A 20,860-nucleotide genomic window follows, 5' to 3' on the forward strand; every position below is an offset into this window, starting at 1 on the left:
TCGCTTGGAGAACTGATTGACAGGTTGGTCACACTTGTCAAACATAGTGTTTGACGAGTGTGACCAACTTTTTACTATTGAGGCTGCCTATGTGGCATAAATAGTAAAAGATAGAATGTAAAAAATAATAATAATAAAAAAATGTTTTTGTTATTCTCACCTTCCGACGTCCCGCACAGCCTTCCCGCCTCTCTCCACGCTCCCGGTCCCAGTAATCCTTTGCGACAATTACCGCGATGACGTCTGTTCTCCCGGGATCGCTACGTCTCGCGGTCATTTGCGATAACGTCGCACGAATGACCGTGAGACTTCGCGATCCCGCGAGAACGGACGTCATCGCTCGCAAAGGCTTACTGGGACCGGGAGCGTGGAGAGAGGCGGGAAGGCTGCGCGGGACGTCAGATGGTGAGAATAACAATATTTTTTATTTTGAATTCTATTTTTTACAGGTATATGGTACCCAAAGCGCGGAGGACAGTCTCCTCTCCTCTGGACCGTGGGTACCATCCGCAAATGTTCTGCTTACTTTTCGCATGGTGTGCACAGCCACATGCGGAAAGTAAGCAGAACAATGCATTCCTATGGGTGCGGGATCGCCGCGATTCCGCAAAATTAATGAGCATGTTGCGTTTTTTACCGTGAAGCGATTCCGCCGCGGTAAACACTGCAGCATTAGCACAGCATTGCGGAATCCCATAGGAATGCATGGGATGCTTATTTTTCGCGTTTTGGCGGCAAAATCGCTGCAGAAATGCGAAAAAAAACGCCACGTGTGAACTCAGCCTAACATGTGTTTTTTTTTCAACTGTATAATCAACATTTTCCTACCTAAACAACAGAATGAGGTTTCATAGAGTGTTATCTATATACAGTGCTCAGCATAACTGAGTACACTCCTTTGAAAAGTAATATTTGAATGAATGTCTCACTGAACAAGATTCCAAAATTTTGACAAGACTGAGTTTCATAGAACATTTAAGGTTAATAATATAGCTTTTGTTGAAAAATCTTCAGGTTTACTGAATACAACCACATCAAAAACTATTACATAGTTTTTGATTTTTCAGTAGGTCACAAAACAAAACATCGATCATATGAGCCTCCTGAAAGTTGACTCTTGACAAAGAATTTATGTATATTGCAGGTGTGATGACACAGCATTTGTTCTTGATTAGGCCAAACGTGTCTTTCAGTATTTGAAGAGACCTAAGCCATTGTTCATATGAACCTGAACATTGACTCTTAAATAGATGTTTGTGGCAGCTTATTGTGTTGCTATCCTTGGAAGACAGGGACGCATAATAATTGAATTATCATGCCACTGCAATGCAGGTAAGTGCAGGCTCCACAAGATGGCAGTAGAGTGGAAGCAGGACTGCACCTAAACAGAGCTGACCTGCAGTGCAGCAGCAAGACTACCACAGGTGGCAGTGAAATTGTCAAACAAGCCGGGTCAAATCCTAAACTATAGTGCAGAACCAAAGGAATAAGCAAACTCACGGTCAGAGACAAGCCAGGGAATCAGCAATGGTAGGAAGCAAATAAGACAAAAGACAGAAGCAGGTCAAGATACAAGCCAAGTCAAAACCAGGGAGTCAGAACACTAAAGGGAAACACTGAGTCAGGATGGGAACAGGGGAAAACAGAGACACAGGATCAGATAGCAAGCATAGCAGGACCAATCACAGCAATTAGATTCAGCTACACCAGCCGTAGGCAAAAACTATAACTGACAACGCCTGCAGGAAGCAGAGGCAATAAATACAACCCTGAACCCAGACTGAGGCTGAAAAAGGTTAACCCCTACATGACCAGACTGGGAAAAAGGAAAAACAGGACTCAAACCCCGGTCTGGAACATGACAAGAACAATCTATGTTTGATAATATATTGAATCCCCTCTGTATAAGATCATGCAGCTTGTTTACCTGCGAACATTGATGGACAAACTATGCAGATTGAATACTCAAACAATGAGAGTTGACCTCATCTCACCTTCCCCCTGAACTGTGAATTATGGCCTGAAGGACACATGTGGGTATAAAAAGAACCTCTATGCTTCTGCAGGGAGACTGTAGATGACAGTAGCCAGAACAAAATGGCTCCAACCAGAGGAATACAGATTTAAGACCCTCTACAGGAAGTCAGCTTAAGGGACCACGGCTCTAGCTGGAGGAATACAGATCTGCTCTTTTGATCATCATCAAACCCTTAAAGACATTTGGAGTATCCAAGTTGGGACAATCAGATTGGCTACATGTCTACAGTGGATTCTTTCAGCTTCCTAAACTTGTTGTTACCCGCCAAAAGCAGAGTGTAACTGGTGGGGGTACTGGGCCCTGGAAGCCCTGAAGTCACAGCTGCTCTAATCCCGGCGAGCCAGCAGAAGGGTGAGACTCTGTAATTTGCACCATCTTATATATTTGCTGGGACTGTACTATATAATATTTTCTGTTGGTGGTTCAATAAAGTATTGACACACTATATTACCCACACCCTGTGTTGTCTGAGTAGTATTATGCCCATGGGGAAGGAGTACAGCCATTCAGTGTGGTGAACCCTGGTCCATGCGGTCTTTCAAAAGACAGCCATGTCAGTGAACAAGAGCAACCACTGACCCTCGTATCTCCACAACGTCCATGATAAAAACAGCAACAAGTCCTCTAGACATGGAATGAACAAGTTGGCAACATATTGCAACATCTATCTTTTCCTGTACTTCAAGAACGACCTCTTTTAGAGCCTAGATGTTGGATGGAGAGTAATGCTTAACTTGTCTCTTCAGTATTCCCCATAGATGTTCTATTGGGTTCAGATCAAGTGGCATATGTGGCCACTGAATCACTTTTACCCTGTTGTTCAAAAATGCAACAGATGTGTGTTTTGGATTGCTATGTTGGAAAAGTTCAGGTTTTTGCATCTTTTTAGCACCAAAAGTCGCAAATGCTTTGAAAAGTTCCAAAAATGCACCGAATTGAAAACTCCTCCAGAAAACCTACGTACTTCAGGCAACAACTGGAGTAAGATAAGCCAAAAAATGTGACATTTGGTAAAAGTCACATTTCATGAATTTGACTCAGGCATCAGGGTTTTAGCAAAGTTCTTGAGGGACTGAATAATCAAGACCGGCATACGCCTCTTCGTGAATCAGGAGAGTTTGATGAGTGGCGTACACCTCTGTGCATCCCTGGCCACAAATCCTTCTCCAGTCCCTCCTGGAGTAAGTTTTGTGGCATAACAAAGGCCATGCACTGTCCTCCCCTTACCCCACTGACTCAGATTATGGCGAAAAAGGCGGAGAATGCAAAAGTCGCATAATTTTAGTGCAGCCTCCAAGTGTACCAAATTATGTGACTTTTCAAAGCTTTTTATACCAGAATTCAGGCGTAAAAGATTTTATGAATCAGTCCCAATAGCATAGCTACTGGGGGACAGAGGGGCAGTTGTCCCGCGCTCTGAGGTGGCCCACCCAGAGCTACGCTACTGTAACTCTATGGGCATGCACAGCGTGCTCATATAGTTACACTCTTTGGCAGAGCAGGGATAATCAATCTCCCTGCTCTGCCACCTAGCCGCTATGGGACCCCTGAGCAGGCAGGGGGCCCGGTGCCAGCAGTGGGTCCCCCACCTGTCATCGCAAGTTTAACTGCATCGACTGGATGCCGATACAGCTGACAACATTGATAAGAGTGGGAGCGTTACACTACCTCTCCCATCACCCTTCTCTTAGAGTCTGACGTTCCTGACACAGACACTGATGTGCGGACACACAGAGCAGTGGAGGAATGAGGACGAGAGGTGAGTATTGTATTAATTTATTTTTTTATGGGGGCGATTTACATTATATAGAGTCTGTCTATAGGGGTATAATATCAACGTTGGTCTTTGCATAGAGATTATTTTCAATAACAGGGTGGTCACCCGCTGAGGTTCTCCTACATCCACTATTAGGGTATGTCACCCATTTTAGTCAAGGTTACCTGGTTAGGGGCCCACTCAGAAGTTTCACCTACCCCCGAACCAAAACTCTAGCTACGCCTCTAATCAGTCCCATAAAGTATAATGTGCAAATATTAAAGCCATTAAAAAAGGAGTAAAATGCTAAAAAAAACTGGAGAAATGTCAATGATGAAGTGGGGCCAATGTATGCACCATATCAGCTTATATCTCCATGTAACCACACAGTTCACCATTTATTTTGTTCACTTTCCTAATAGTGACAACCACCCTCTTTCTCAAAAACGAATGAGAGGTTGGCATGACATCATACTGGACCAGTAATATAATCTTGTTTAGAGTCCTGACCTGTAAAATTATATGTATGATTAAAGGATTAAGCCACACAAAACGTATCTTTGCCATCGCGCTGATCTCTGCCAGATGTGTTTCTACAACTTACTCCAGATGCTATATAAACATGAGCTCTGGGCTAGTTCTGTGGAATGCCATTAACCTTTTTTACTGAAACAGTTAATTTACTTTTTCTTCCCTCCCAATTTTTATTTTTTTTTCCTGTTAGTTAAGAATAACATTTTTATTACTGATTTACAGTACATGTGCCATTTAACACACAAATGTTTCTTATAGCGAAGGATAACATGGCATGTTAGGCATCTATGTGTACTGTAAGTTACACCTTTTATAAACTTCTTACGAAATATGTGATGATTCTGAATGGAAAAAGAAAGTCTCAGGGAAGAAAGGCAATGGGAAAGTTTGTGTTGAGGCAATTTTCCAAAGGCTGTGCTCAAATCTAGGAATTCCTAACTACACCTTCATCCATCAGTCCTACGTCAGCATCATGCATAAACTTTGTAGCAACACACTATCTCTCAGAAGAGAACGGGGGATGTGCTTGGTAGAATTTACAGCCAATTCTGTTTTTTTAAACTTTGAATTTTTTAAATATCTCAAATAGTTTAATTAGATAGAAACATGAAAATAACTACATAAATCTGGTGATCTTTTCTCATTTGACCTGTAATTTATATTAAGTACTTTGGGTAGACAATTACCTAGGAATGTAAATTACTAATTGTTTTTGTCTTGGTCATACTGGGGGAGATTTATTAATACTGGTGGACTGTAAAAATTATGAGTTAGTGTTTTCCTCAGTTTAGAATGCATCAGATTTATCAGATTCATACATGCACTTCTGGAAACTCCTAAACCTCATCCACTTTTACAGAAATAGGCATCAGTGTTTTAAAAATGTGGAATATGGCCAGAATGCCAGATATATACATGTGGTCAAAATTGTTGGTACCCCTCGTTTAATGACAGAAAAATCCACAATGGTCACAGAAATAACTTGAATCTGACAAAAGTTATAATAAATAAAATATCTATGAAAATGAACAAATGAAAGTCAGACATTGCTTTCCAACCATGCTTCCACAGAATTAAAAAAAAAAAATAAAACTCATGAAATAGGCCTGGACAGAAATGATGGTACCCTTAACGTAATATTTTGTTGCACAACCTTTTGAGGCAATCACAGCAATCAAACGATTCCTGTAACTGTCAATGAAACTTCTGCACCTCTTGACAGGTATTTTGGCCCGCTTCTCAAGAGCAAACTGATCCAGTTGTCTCATGCTTGAAGGTTGCCTTTTCCAGATGGCATGTTTCAGCTCTTCCCAAAAATGCTCAATAGGATTTAAGTCAGGGCTCATAGAAGGCCACTTCAGAATAGTCCAATGTTTTCCTCGAAGCCATTCTTGCGTTTTTTTTTTAGCTGTGTGTTTTGGGTCATTTTCATGACCCATAACCTGAGACTACTGAGACCAAGCTTTCTGACACTGGGCAGCACATTTCTCTCTAGAATCCCTTGATAGTCTTGAGGATTCATTGTACCCTGCATAGATTTTAGACACCCTGTGCCAGATGAAGGAAACCAGCCCCAGAACATAACAGAGCTTCCTCCATGTTTCACTGTAGGGACAGTGTTCTTTTCTTGATATGCTTAATTTTTCTGTCAGTGAACATAGAGCTGATGTGCCTTGCCAAAAAGTTCCATTTTTGTCTCATCTGTCCATAGGACATTCTCACAGAAGCTTTGTGGCTTGTCAACATGTAATTTGGCAAATTCCAGTCTGGCATTTTTTTCAACAATGGTGTCCTCCTTGTCGACTCCCATGAAGTCCACTTTGGCTCATACAACGACAGATGGTGCGATCTGACACTGATGTTCCTTGAGCTTGAAATTCACCTTTAATCTGTTTAGAAGTTTTTCTGGGCTCTTTTGTTACCATTTGTATTATCCATCTCTTTGATTTGTCATTAATTTTCCTCCTGCGGCCACATCCAGGGAGGTTGACTACAGTCCCATGGAACTTAAATTTCTGAATAATATGTGCAACTGTAGTCACAGGAACATCAAGCTGCTTGGAGACGGTCTTATAACTTTTACCTTTAACATGTTTAAACACGTGTTGGGGTGAAGGAGGTCACGTCATTCACATTCACCAGAGACCTGGCATCAGCGTTTTCATAGGTATTACCCTTTTTACCTTTATGTTGAACCTTTGTGGATTTATGCAACAATCCTCTAGTATTTTCTCAGCCGTGATATTATTTAATTGTGCTGACATTGAGGTTATTTTTATCTGCAGCATATATCAGACTGAGTTACCATCATTCAGGTACAATTTAATGTGGGTTTCTATTACATTCACAGTGAGTTGCCTCTGGTGTTGTCACAGATTATTTCCACACAGTATTTTTTGAACCTTAATGTTGAACCTTTGAGGCTTTATGCAGCAATCCTCTAGCACTTTTTCAGCTGTGATACTATTCAATCTTGCTGATATTGAGGTTATTTATTTTAACCTGCCGCATATATCAGATCGGGCCATGACCATTCAGGTGCAATTTAATGTGGGTTTCTAGTACTACACTGTATTTTTGTATATTTTTTTCAGCCACGATATATTCAGTTATTTTGACACTGAGGTTATTTAATTAAGTTACATATATCAGGCCTGATGTATATTCAATATATTTTTTAATACTGTGGTGTGAATATTCTCTACATTTATAGAGATATTATACTCTTGTTGGAAATTATTTATAATTACTTATGTGCAAGGATTCACATTTGTCTGTGTGACTATAATAACTAATGGCATGAATGTTTTGAGCGCCTCCTGCTGGGCATTTTTGTAATTTTATAGTATTTTTAATGTTTTTTCAATAAAATTTGATATTTTATTCTCATACTGGATCTCTTCATGATTTTTGGTGCCGTGATGGTATTTTGGCCCGAAAATGTTTGTTTCTGATATTTTGAAGTGCCAAAATATATATGGTCTTTGGACTAATTTCAAGTATTTTTAGCTTCTATAACCTACAGATGCTGCTTCAACTGCATGCTATAGAAACGATCAGCCTGAAAAAAATGATTGTCCAATAGTGGGACAAAGTGTAAAAATTTGAATGAAGTAAAAAAAATTGTTAAATAATTGTAAAAATATTTTTTTAAATTAAAAGAATAAGTATTGATTTTTTATTATCACTAAATAAATATTTGAATGAAAAAAAAATTTAACCAATAAAAGTGCATATATTTGATATTGCTACATCCGTAATGACACCGACCTATAAAACTGTCCCACTAGTGAATCCCTTTAGTGAACACCATAAAAAATAAGGCAAAAAACAATGCTTTATCATCATACCACCGAACAAAAAGTTGTATAACACGTGCTCAAAAAGACGGATATAAATAAGTATGGTACTGCTGAAAACATCACCTTGTCCTGCAAAAAAAAAGCTGCCATACAGCATCATCAGCAAAAAAATAAAAAAGTTATAGCTGACAGAACAAAGTAATGCAAAAACAATTATTTTTTCTATAGAATAGTTTTTATTATATAAAAGCACCAAAACATAAAAAAATTATATAAATGAGGCATCGCTGTCATCGAACTTACTCTAAGAATAAAACTGCTTTATCAATTTTACCACATGCAGAATGGTGATCAAAATAAAAAAAAAGTAATTCAAACCCCCCTTTATCACTCCCTTAGTTAGGGAAAAATAATAAAGTAAAAAAAAGTATTTATTTTCATTTTCCCATTAGGATTAGAGTTGGGCTAAAGTGAGTTGGGCTAAAGTTAGGGTTAGGGTTAGGGCTAAACTAAAGTTAGGGTTAGGGTTGGGGCGAAAGTTAGGGCTAGGGTTGGGGCTAAAGTTAGGTTAGGATTAGGGTTGGGGCTAGAGTTGGGGTTAGAGTTTAGATTACGGTTATGGTTGAGATTAGGGTTAGGGGTGTGTTAGGGTTGGAGTTAAAATTGGGGGGTTTCCACTGTTTAGGCACATCAGGAGCTCTCCAAATGCGACATGGCGGCCGATCTTAATTTCAGCCAATTTTGTGTTGAAAAAGTAAAACGGTGCTCCTTCCCTTCCAAGCTCTGCCATGCACCCAAACAGTGGTTTACCCCACTTATGGGGTCTCAGCGTACTCAGGACAAATTGCACAACAACTTTTGGGGTTCAATTTCTCCTGTTACCCTTGGGAAAAAAAAACATTAGGGGAGAAAAGATCATTTTTGTAAAAAAATGATTTTTTCTCTACGTTATAAACTTCTGTGAAGCACTTGGGAGTTCAAAGTGCTCACCAAACATCTGGATAAGTTCCTTAGGGGGTCTAGTTTCCAAAATGTTGTGGGGGGTTTCCACTGTTTAGGCACATCAGAGGATCTCCAAACATAATATGGCATCCGATCTCAATTCCAGCCAATTTTGCGCTGAAAAGTCAAACGATGCTCCTTTCCTTCCGAGCTCTGCCATGCGCCCAAACAATGGTTTACCAGCATATATAGGGTATCAGCGTACTCAGGACAAATTGTACAACAACTTTTGGGGTCCAACTTCTCCTTTTACCCTTGGTAAAATAAAAAAAAATTGGATCTGAAGTAAATTTTTTGTGAAAAAAAGTTAAATGTTAATTTTTTTTAAACATTCCAAAAATACCTGTGAAGCACCTGAAGGGTTAGTGAACTTCTTGAATGTGGTTTTGAGCAACTTCAGGGGTGCAGTTTTTAGAATGGTGTCACTTTTGGGTATTTTCTATCATATAGACCCCTCAAAGTGACTTAAAATGTGATATGGTCCCTAAAACAAAAGGTGTTGTAAAAATGAAAAATCGCTGTTTAACTTTTAACCCTTATAACTTCCTAACAAAAAAAATTTTGGTTCCAAAATTGTGCTGATGTAAAGTAAACATGTGGGAAATGTTATTTATTAAGTATTTTATGTGACATACCTCTGTGATTTAAGGGCATGAAAATTCAAAGTTGGAAAATTACGAAATTTTCAAAATTTTCCTCAAATTTCTGTTTTTTTCACAAATAAACACAAGTTATATCAAAGAAAGTTTACCATTATCATGAAGTACAATGTGTCACAAGAAAACAATGTCAGAATCACCGGGATCCATGGAAGCGTTCCAGAGCTATTACCTCATAAAGGGACAGTGGACTGTTCATTAACATGCAAGCAACCCTTGCCAATATTTACAAAAAAATTGCAGTACAAAGCAAGAGAATAATGTAGAAATCTTGAGAAAAGAAAATTGCAGCTGGCAAATGGTGAAATGAGAAACCCATATCAAAGTTTGTATGTATCATAAGGATTTTGCCAGTGATTTTATTTTTTCTATTTTGACAGGATAGACAAAATCAGAAAGCTTGTCTTCTAAGCAGGTTAGAAAATGGGTGCATAAAATATCTCCTTTCCAAGTGAATTGGGTCTTTAAAAATCTCTTAATACTGGGTGAAAAAGAAGTAGTAGAAGGAAAGCTGTGGAGCTGAAAAAGCGCAATAGGGTCTAATTTGGAGGTAAATCAGTTATTTAGTGTGATAACATCTTCTCACCTGGTAGAGTTGTGTGATACACAACAATAATAAGAGATTGGAAGTAATCAGCTGCTACAGACCCACGGGTTGAAAAACTATAAATGCCAAGTGAGAGAATAAGTGGTTCATCTGTCCTGCTGATGAAAATCCACAGGAATAATCAAGGAGACTTGATAAATAGGATGATAGGGTGCGGTTTTTAATATCTGTGCGTTTTAAAGACATACGACTTCTTCATCAGGATACAACCACACTGGATGACTTTGAAAAGCATAACTTATTGAGTCTCCTGGATTATACCTGTGGATTCTCATCAGCAGTACAGATGAACCACTTAATCTCTCCCTTGGCATGCTGAAAAAAGTCTCAGCATTTGAATTTACCTTGTAAATTGCCTCCATACTCGATAGCCAGTTTACAGCTTCAGACAAGTTTGCAGAGAAATTGATATCTTCACATTCATATATGCTGCCTACGAATTGTTTGTTTTCTTAACCTTTGCGACATTGAGATTTGTTTCCTCTTTCTCTAAAATATCCAAATCCCTCAAAGGAGAAAGCAAAAAATGTATTTCAATTCGGACAACAATGGCAACAGCTTCCAATACTTTCAGTGTTCTCTAGAGAATTCCAACACAAACACATTACATTAAGTAGTTATATAAACATTACATTACATAAAGTAGTATATAAAAATGTAATTCTTCTCAAATCAAGGTCATGTCATGTATATGTCAATGCCGACCTCAATGACAAAAGAAATTGACCACCCCATTCTTAAAACCAGTGATCTCATCAACAAAACAAAGTGACCACCACATTCTGATCACCAGTGAGCTTAATGACAAAACAAATTGGCCACCCCTTTTGGCTGTGATGGTGTGCTTTACTTAGCTAGAAATCGGATAAAAAGTGCCTTCTATGTATTGGTTTAGGATAACTATCGGTTTGTAATTTCGGAAAGGTGTTATGGCTGCTAGAACCATATTATTAATCATATTTTTCCAAAGATTTACTGATTGTGAATGTATAAAAATGTAAATGAAGCAGTGACAGAATGCCCTTTAATAAAAAGTGCATAAAAAATAATCTGCTTGAAGACTGTATTTTCCTAATAATAGTATATACATTATCAAACAGTATAGCAGATAATGGCTTGGCATGGGAGAAAAAAAGAGTGATATGTTCTATGTCACACACAAAAGGTCACCTTCAAAAATACAAGCAATTCTGCACTGAATAGTAAGGAAATTGTCCTATACTACAGAATGTATGAAAACACTGTAAGAAGCATTGAAGAGTAATGCTGCTTTTTGATGATCTGATAACAAATACTGATTTCTCACTTTAACCACTTTCTGACCTGTGACACAGCGTATGTGTTATGAAAGTCGGTGCCAATCCAACCTGTGACGCATATGCTGTGTCATGGGGAGATCGCGTTCCTGCGGGTCGGGTGACCGGGTCACTGAAAGGTCACCCGACCCGCAGGCACAGGACCCTTTGTACTTCACCCTGGGGGGGTGGCTTAGCCTGCCCGTGGCTATGATCGCTCTGATTGACTGTTAAAAGTGAAACTGGCAATTAGAGCAGTTGTAATATTTCACCAATGAAATTTAGTGAAATATTACAATCCAGCCATGGCCGATGCTGCATATCATTGGCCATGGCTGGAGACCGAGATCTGACTCCCCCACCGACTGACAGGGGCGATTAGTCACCACTGTCAGCATCTGCTCCCCCTCCCCTGCCCTCCGCTCTCCCTGCCCTCCGCTCTCCCTGCCTTCCGATCCCCCCCTCCACCCTCCCGGTACCTCCTGAGTCCCCGCCGTCCCTCCCGGTGTCCCTGCTGAATCCTGCATGGGCGCCGCCATCTTTCAAAATAGCGGGCGCAAGCGCAGTACGCCCGTCGAAACTGCCGGCTGCAGATTCAATCATTCAGGTACATTTTGATCACTGTGACAGACCCTATCATAGTGATCAAAATAAAAACAAGTAAACTAATCCCCTGTTTATCACCCTCATAGGTAGGGAAAAATAATAAAATAAAGACTTTTTTTTTCCGATTAGAGTTAGAATTAGTGTTAGGGTTAGAATTAGGGTTAGGGTTGGAATTAGGGTTAAGATTAGGGTTAGGGGTGTGTTAGGGTTGGAATTATGGTTATGTTTGTGGTTAGGGTTGGAATTAGGGTTGTGTTTAGGGTTAGGGGTGTGTTGGGGTTAGGGTTGAGTTAGAATTGAGGGGTTTTCACTATTTAGGCACATTAGGGGGTCTCCAAACGCGACATGGCACCACCATTGATTCCAGACAATTTTGCGTTCAAAAAGTCAAAAGGTGCTCCCTTCCGAGCCCTGACATGTGCCCAAACAGTGGTCCCCCCTCCACATATGGGGTATCAGGGTACTCAGGACAAACTGGACAACAACTTTTGTGGTCCAATTTCCCCTGTTACCCTTGTGAAAATAAAAAATTGCGGGCTAAAAAAATCATTTTTTGAGGAAAAAAATGATTTTTTATTTTCACATCTCTGTGTTATAAACTTCTGTGAAGCACTTGGGGGTTCAAAGTCCTCACCACACATCTAGATAAGTTCCTTGGGGGTCTAGTTTCCAAAATGGGGTCACTTGTGGGGGGTTTCTACAGTTTAGGCACATCAGGGGCTCTGCAAACGTAACATGGCGCCCCCAGACCATTCCATTAAGTCGGCTTTTCAAAACGTCACTTCTTCCCTTCCAAGCCCCGACGTGTGCCCAATCAGTGGTTCCCCCCACATATGGGGTACCAGCATACTCAGGACAAACTGAACAACAACTTTTGGGGTTTTCTTCTGTTACCCTTGTGAGAATAAAAAACTGCGGGCTAAAAAATAATTTTTTGAGGAAAAAAATGTTTTTTTATTTTCACGACTGCGTTATAAACTTCTGTGAAGCACTTGGGGATTCAGAGTGCTCAGCACACATCTAAATAAGTTCCTTGGGGGGTCTAGTTTCCAAAATTGGGTCACTTGTGGGGGAGCTCCAATGTTTAGGCACACAGGGGCTCTCCATAAGCGACATGGTGTCCGCTAACGATTGGAGCTAATTTTCCATTCAAAAAGTCAAATGGCGCTCATTCCCTTCCAAGCCCTGCCGTGCGCCCAAACAGTGGTTTATGACTACATATAAGATATCGGTGTACTCAGAAGAAATTGCCCAACAAATTTTGGGATCTATTTTATCCTTTTGCCCATGTGAAAATGAAAAAATTGAGGCTAAAAGAAAATTTTTGTGAAAAAAAAGTACTTTTTCATTTTTACGGATCAATTTGTGAAGCACCTGGGGGTTCAAAGTGCTCACTATGCATCTAGATAAGTTCCTTAGGGCGTCTAGTTTCCAAAATGGGGACAGTTGTGGGGGAGCTCCAAAGTTTAGGCACACAGGGGCTCTCCAAACACAACATGGTGTTCGCTAACGATTGGCGCTAATTTTCCATTCAAAGAGTCAAATGGCGTTCCTTCCATTCCGCGTCCTGCCGTGTGCCCAAACAGTGGTATCCCCCACATATAGGGTTTCAGCGTACTATTGGACAACAACTTTTGGGGTCCACTTTCTCCTTTTACCCTTGGGAAAATAAAAAAATTGTTTCTAAAAGATCATTTTTGTGACTAAAATGTTTTTTCCTTCCATGTTGCTTCTGCTGCTGTGAAACACCTGAAAGGTTAATAAACTTCTTGAATGTGGTTTTGATCAGCCTGAGGGGTGCAGTTTTTAGAATGGTGTCACTTTTGGGTATTTTCTGCCATGTTGACTTCAAATGTGAGGTGGTCCCTTAAAAATTAGTTTTGTAAATTTTGTTGTAAAAATGAGAAATTGCTGGTCAACTTTTAACCCTTATAACTTCCTAACAAAAAAAAATTTGTTTCCAAAATTGTGCTGATGTAAAATAGACATGTTGGAAAAGTTATTTATTAACTATTTTGTGTCACTTAACTCTCTGGTTTAACAGAATAAAAATTTAAAATTTGAAAATTGCTAAATTTTCAACATTTTCACCAAATTTCCATTTTTTTCACAAATAAATGCAAAAATTATTGACCTAAGTTTACCACTAACATGAAGCCCAATATGTCATGAAAAAACAATCTGAGAATTGCTAGGATCCGTTGAAGCGTTCCTGAGTTATTACCTCATAAAGGGACACTGGTCAGGATTGCAAAAAATGGCCAGGTCATTAAGGTCAAAACAGGCTGGGTCATGAAGGGGTTAATATCATCTATACAGATTGGCAATCACTTGTCAAACAAGCAAAATACTCACTCGCTAGGTAAATATTTTTTTAGCTGTTTATAAAATCATGATTCTACTTGGGGTATGTGAGTTAGAAAGAAGTCAGCTGAGAGAGTAAACAGAGTTGTCAAGGAAATGGGAGCCAGCTGGAGCTCGTGACAGGAGAGTTGACAGTTGGTCTGTGGAGAGGGAAGGGGCAGGAACAAAGGCAAGGGCTCTGGGGAATTAAAAACTACGTATAGCTGACCCCAGAACGGATCGCTGATAAAAAAAGACACCAGAGTCCTTGGCTTGGCGGGTGCTGTACGCCCTGACAGTCGAATCTGGAGGGCAGGGTACTGCAAGTTCCTTGGCCACACCGAACACCTGAAGGCACGGCAGCAGAACAACAGCCCGTGAAAAGGACAGTGACCCTGATATAGGCTCATGCTGTCGGGCATACAGATTAGAAATCATCACGCAGGGGAGGGCCGCAGCTTAGCTACAAGCAGCAGGGACCCTAAAAGACAGCGCAGAAGGAAGGTCCCCAACCCCACCTGGCAGGGTGGATCCTCTGAATGCCTCCAGGCAAGCCAGACTCAATCCATCATCTGTAATTGGTACTCCAGATTGCATCTACTTTCAAGTATAAGGTAAAGAAAACTGCACCTCTCTGTGTCCTTCACTTATTCTCTGCACCCCAACGTTCACCACCATCTGAACAATCAAATAGATTTGCCCTGGGGCTCCGCTCTACCCGTGGGGAGCTGAACCATCTTTGTTGTGTCACCATAGGCCCCAGTTGACCTGAACCGCAGCGTCGGCCACCCATTGCCGAAGACCATGGGTGGCGTCATGATTAAACACCACATAACTATCCTCCTTTTTATGACATGGCCAGGGCCATGGAAACGGATCATGGCCCCGTGACCTCCCCCATAGAACTGTCCGGTCCAATTCCGGGTACTCCACAGCCCTGGAGGGTGCGTCAATAATCTCCCTCAATCTGGGGATCCATGCAAGATCTCACCCCGTGGGGTCAAAATGATCACAAGAATGGTTAGCAAAAATCCCAGAACCACATGGGGGGACCTAGTGAATGACCTGCATAGAGCTGGGACCACCATAACAAAGGCTACCATCAGTAAGACACTACGCTGCCAGGGACTCAGATCCTGCAGTGCCAGACGTTTCCCCCTGCTTAAGCCACTACATGTCTGGGCCTGTCTGAAGTTTGCTAGAGAGCATTTGGATTATCCAGAAGAGTATTGGGAGAATGTCATATTATCTGATGAAACCAAAGTAGAATTGTTTGGTAGAAACAAAACTCGCCGTGTTTGGAGGAGACACAATGCTGAGTTGCATCCAAAGAACACCATACCTACTGTGAAGCATGGGGGTGGCAACATCATGCTTTGGGGCTGTTTCTCTGCAAAGGCACCAGGACGACTGATCCGTGTACATGAAAGAATGAATGAGGCCATGTATCGTGAGACTTTGAGTGCAAACCTCTTCCATCAGCAAGGGCATTGAAGATGAAACATGGATGGGTCTTTCAGCATGATAATGATCCCAAGCTCCCAAGCACACTGCCAGGGCAACGAAGGAGTGGCTTCATAAGAAGCATATGAAGGTCCTGAAGTGGCCTAGCCAGTCTCCAGATCTTAAACCCATAGAAAACATTGGAGGGATTTGAAAATCCGTGTTGCCCAGCGACAGGCCCAAAACATCACTGCTCTAGAGGAGATCTGCATGGAGGAATGGGCCAACATACCACCAACAGTGTGTGCCAACCTTGTATGTCTTCCATTTTCTTATTATTGCTCCCACAGTTGATTTCTAGAATACAGGGGATGGAGGGCACCATCGAATTGGAGTAAACAACGGGATACACACCTGGGGTATGTCAAAAATATGTGTAAGAACAAGAGAGGAAAATAGACATACTACACACCAGGGATCACCAAAAATTAGTACAAAATATGAAATGTTTTTTTCAATTAGTCACAAAAAACACACACCAAAATTGGAATAAAAACAGTTAAAAACAAGGACTTCTGCCCCCTGCACCCCCGGTTCTGGTAAACACTCTGGTCATGCTTAATTACGCTGTGTGGGTTTCCACACTCCTGGCTTTTTTTGCATCAGTCATCTCCTGATGATTTCACCCTCCTTGGTCTGGCTCATTTGCACTAATATGTGCAGTTTGCTTTGTGATTATGCTGAATTAGGACCTTCTTACCTATCTTTATTCCACCTTTATGCCACATCTATAGGAGCTATCTAGAGGCATATTATTATATCCCACTATATTTAGGACGTTGCTATATATATCTCAATCTTCAGCATTATTGTTGGAGTATATCGTTCTCATGGTTTTTTGGGGGGGATTTATAGTGAGATGTGAGTGCTACCTCCAGCATTTACTGCCTACTCCTATTTTTCCAGGACCTCATGCATATGTTAAATATCAGCTATTGTACTGCTCCTCAAGCCTTTGGGGGATCCATCAGTGGGATACAAATGCTATTATTTCCTTTGTTTATATTTTTTTCAGCATTTATCTGCTTATATATCATCATTATTGTACACATATATATTTTTTCTCAGGTCTTGGGGGATCCAGGAATAGGATATGATGGGTATTTCTTAGCATTTTTCTGTCTTCATATTATCAAACCTCGATCTGTGTGACCACTTTTGTGCATATGCAATTATTATTGGGTCATCACAATCGTGACCGGTTTGTGGTGTAGAGGGCACATTACATCATAAGGGGCTTAGTATCCTTGTTTTTAACTGTTTTTTTTCCAATTTTGGTGTGTGTTTTTTGTGACTAATTGAATAAAGCCTTTCATATTTTGTACTAATTTTTGATGATCCCTGGTGTGTAGTATGTCTCTTTTTCTCTCTTGTTCTTTCCAACAGTTGATTTCATTACACCAAGCTGCTTGCCTATTGCAGATTCAGTCTTCCTAGCCTGGTGCAGGGCTACAATTTTGTTTCTGGTGTCCTTTGACATCTCTTTGGTCTTCACCTAGTGGAGTTTGGAGTGTGACTGTTTGAGGTTGTGGACAGGTGTCTGTTATGCTGATAACAAGTTCAAACAGGTGCCATTACTACAGGTAATGAGTGGAGGACGGAGGAGCCTCTTAAAGAAGAAGTTACAGGTCTGTGAGAGCCAGAAATCTTGCATATTTTAAGGTGACCAAATACTTATTTTCCACCATAATTTGAAAAACAAATCTTGCCAAATCAGACAAGGTGATTTTCTGGATTTGTTTTCACATTTTGACTCTCATAGTTGTGGTCTACCTATGATGTCAATTACAGGTCTCTCTCAACTTTTTAAGTGGGAGAACTTGCACATTTGGTGGCTGACTAAATACTTTTTTCAACACTGTAACATAGCCGGCATCTACTGTGTGTGGAGTGAGCTCAGTAGCACCTCTAACAGCAGCGACCATAGCTGAACTATGAGCTATGAACACTGCTGTTAATCCCTTAGATGTTGTTGTCAATTTCTCACATAGACATTTAAGTGAACTGTTGGCAGAGTGCGTGTGACCAGGCTCCCACTGTCCCTCCACGATTGCTTTGACGAGTTACTGTGGCAGCAGGAGGCTTGTTGAAGTGAAGCCTTCTTACCATCTTAGTATTCCTGTGCAGCTCAACCACTAGCAGAAGACTTATTTTACTACTAGATGGAGGGCCGATGCTCTCGCATCGGGAGGGCGGTAATGTCGCGATGAGGCAGGTTTTGCAGCGTTGAGAATCTCCCCCCCATGTGCTCACCCACCTATGCACTCTCTCTTTCCCCATGTGCTGACTTCTCCCGTCTGTGCTCTCTTTTTTGACCTGTCTACCCCATGTGCTATCCCCCTTTTCTACTTGCTGTTAAGACTGGAGATTTCTGTTTGCAGCGCTGTTGTTGCCTAATGGCATCCTGTGATAATCTAATGACTTTTGCATCAGGGGACTCATGTGCTTGAGGCCTACGCTTATATGCATTGTTTTTGTCCCAGCAATGCAATGCTGTTACTCTTCAAGAGTCTCATTTGCCCTTTGTTGTCTTCGACGTTGTGCCTTTGCTGCTTTCCTTTCATTGTTATTGGCGTTCTTTTTAGGAGGAGCCATGGTGGCGTTGATATTTGCTTTTTAAAGGGGTTTTCCCACAAACAAAAGTTCATTTTAAAAATTATCTGTGTCTGACTGTGTACTGAACATACCACAGCTCCTGGGCAGGGGAGGAAGCAAAAGACAATACTGACATTACAGCAGGTGATCATTTTGTGAGGTAAAATATTTTTTAAAACAGTTAGTGAAATATTTTACCTCAGAAAATGAATCCACTGTGATCCCCTGCTGTAATGTCAGTATTGTCTTTTGCTTCCTACCCTGCCCAGGAGATATGGTATGTTCCGTACGCGGTCAGAGACAGTCAATTTTTAAAATAAACTTTCGTTCGTGGGAAAACCCTTTTAATGTGACCGGCTTCCTCTGCCGTAGATACGTCGCGCATCTGCCGCCAGGATCGTCCAAATGATTCACTGCACCTGTGCGTAATTTGCGCAGGCACAGTAAATCAGACCGCCGCCATATTCGTGCAGACAGATAGCGGCGGTCACATTAAAACTGCGCATGCGCTCCTCCTGTACAAAGATGGCGGCAGTCAGTGTATCATTCGGCCGATCCTGGTGGCAGCGTGTTCGCGACGGTGTTCTGCTGGTAGTACCGCGCAAGAGGCTGCGTGAGTGAGTGTGAGAGTGTGAGTGTGTAAGTGTTACTGAGTGTGTGAGTCTGAGTATGTGAGTGTGTGAGTGTGTGTGTGAGTGTCAGTGTATGTGTGGTGCGTACGGCGTATAGAGTGTGTGAATGTGTGTGGTGCATATGGCGTATAGAGAGTGTGTGTGGTGCGATGGTGTTCCGCTGGTGGTACCGCGCAATAGGTTGGTACCAGCAGCAGTTTCCATATTGAGACACCCATCACTTGGGTGTCCCAATATGGCGGTCGGTGAACTTCTTACGCTTGGAATTCTGGGATACGGTGACATCTGGACAGAACAGGAAATGAAAACATTACAAAGCTATTTTAAAAATAAATATACAGCAATAATGTGGTAGTACAGTATATACTGTAGTTAAGCAATTGGATCACAGATTCAAATCTCCTATGAGGACTAAACAAATAAAGAAAAAATGTAAAAAACAAAAATATAGAAATTCAAATTTCTACTCTTTTCCTCCTATAATAATAATAATAATAAACACATTTGGTAACATTACATCTGCAAAAGACTATTCTCTCAAAATATTCAATTCTACTGTATATGGTAAACAGTTTAAAAAAAAAACAGAACTGGGTTGTTGTTTTTGGTTCACACATCTCCTTAAAAAAATGCAATAGAAAAGTCAACATATCACACGTATCCAAAATTGGTATCAATAGATCCATCAGCTGACCACACAAAAACTGACATGCTGACTTGGAGAATCAGGTTTATTGGTCATTTTTATGATACAAAAAATACCTTGATATTGAAAAAAAAGTTATAATTGCATTTTTTTCACTTCATCATCCTATTTGGATTTTTTGCCAATCTTCAGGACTTTGTATGCTGAAATGGATGATGTCATTCAAAGCTACAACTAGTCCCACAAAAACAAGCCTTTATGTGGCTATATCAGCACAAAGGAAAAATAAAAAATGTTATGACTTGGAAGAAATGTAGCGAAAATACAAACATAAAAATGGAAATTGGCTGTGGAAACAAGGAGTTAACATCATCATGGTTGAACTATGGTAGGTGTAGGTGTTGCATTCACACCTGGCCCTTAGAGGCTGTAAGGGGACAAAAAGTCCCTCTGACCCATATGGAAATACTATTCCTATTAATGACCTATGATAGTTGGGGGGGATTTTGCATTAGGGACCATAAGCTTCAAGTTATGCCACTGAATATCACAATGTCGGTTGGGAGCTTCATGACATGAGTTTCAATGGCTGAGTATTTGCGTGCAAGTCTTAAAACACTGAAACTGGACTGTGGAATAACCAATTACACTTTTCTTTAGAGCAATCTAATGGATAAGTCTGGGTTTGGACACTGCCTGGAGATCATTATCTGCCTGCATTGAGTAAACTATAAAGTTAGTGGAGAATAGATAATACTTTAAGTCTGGTTTTCATTGGATGGTCTAGATTGCTTAATTCTAGTGATGGGAAATATTAATTCTGGACACAAAACCATTTTGGACAGTTGTATGTTTCCAAGTTTGAGGAAACAGTTTTGGGCAGACCCTTTCTTGTTCCAGAGTGACTGTGCCCCAGTGCCCAAAGTAAGTTCTCGAATGACATGCTTGGCTAAGTTTGATGTGGAAGAACTTGACTGGTCTCACAGAGCTCTGGCTTCAATCCCATTGAAAACCTTTGGGATGAACTAGAACAGAGATAGGTCCTGGCTCACAATCGTTCAACAGCAGTGTTTGACGTTATAAATGCTCTTCTGGAAAAGTGGCCAAAAACTCCCACAGACAAACTTCCTGGAAGAGCAGGAGCTGTTAAAGCTGGAAAAGGTGGACTCGCTTCAAGTACTACCTGTACCTATGGATTTATAAAGGGATAACATGAAAGCTCCAGTACATGTAATGTGTAGGTGTCCCAGTTCTTTGGTCCATATAGTGTATAAGCTTCTGGCCAAACACTAAGGGTGATTTCATTTCTGCGATCAGGAAGCTATGGCGTTGTGATCTGACG

The 20,860-nt window shown here is 40.7% G+C and overlaps 1 protein-coding gene across 1 annotated transcript in view; it reads right to left on the reverse strand.

The window, feature by feature from the left end:
• CD34 (CD34 molecule) overlaps window positions 1-20,860 on the reverse strand; it is a 142,821-nt gene that overhangs the window by 83,222 nt on the left and 38,739 nt on the right. The window lies entirely within an intron of this gene.

This window comes from Dendrobates tinctorius, unplaced genomic scaffold (assembly GCF_039654945.1).
Source record: "Dendrobates tinctorius isolate UK_male_01 unplaced genomic scaffold, ASM3965494v1 ptg000098l, whole genome shotgun sequence".
Lineage (NCBI taxonomy): Eukaryota > Metazoa > Chordata > Amphibia > Anura > Dendrobatidae > Dendrobates > Dendrobates tinctorius.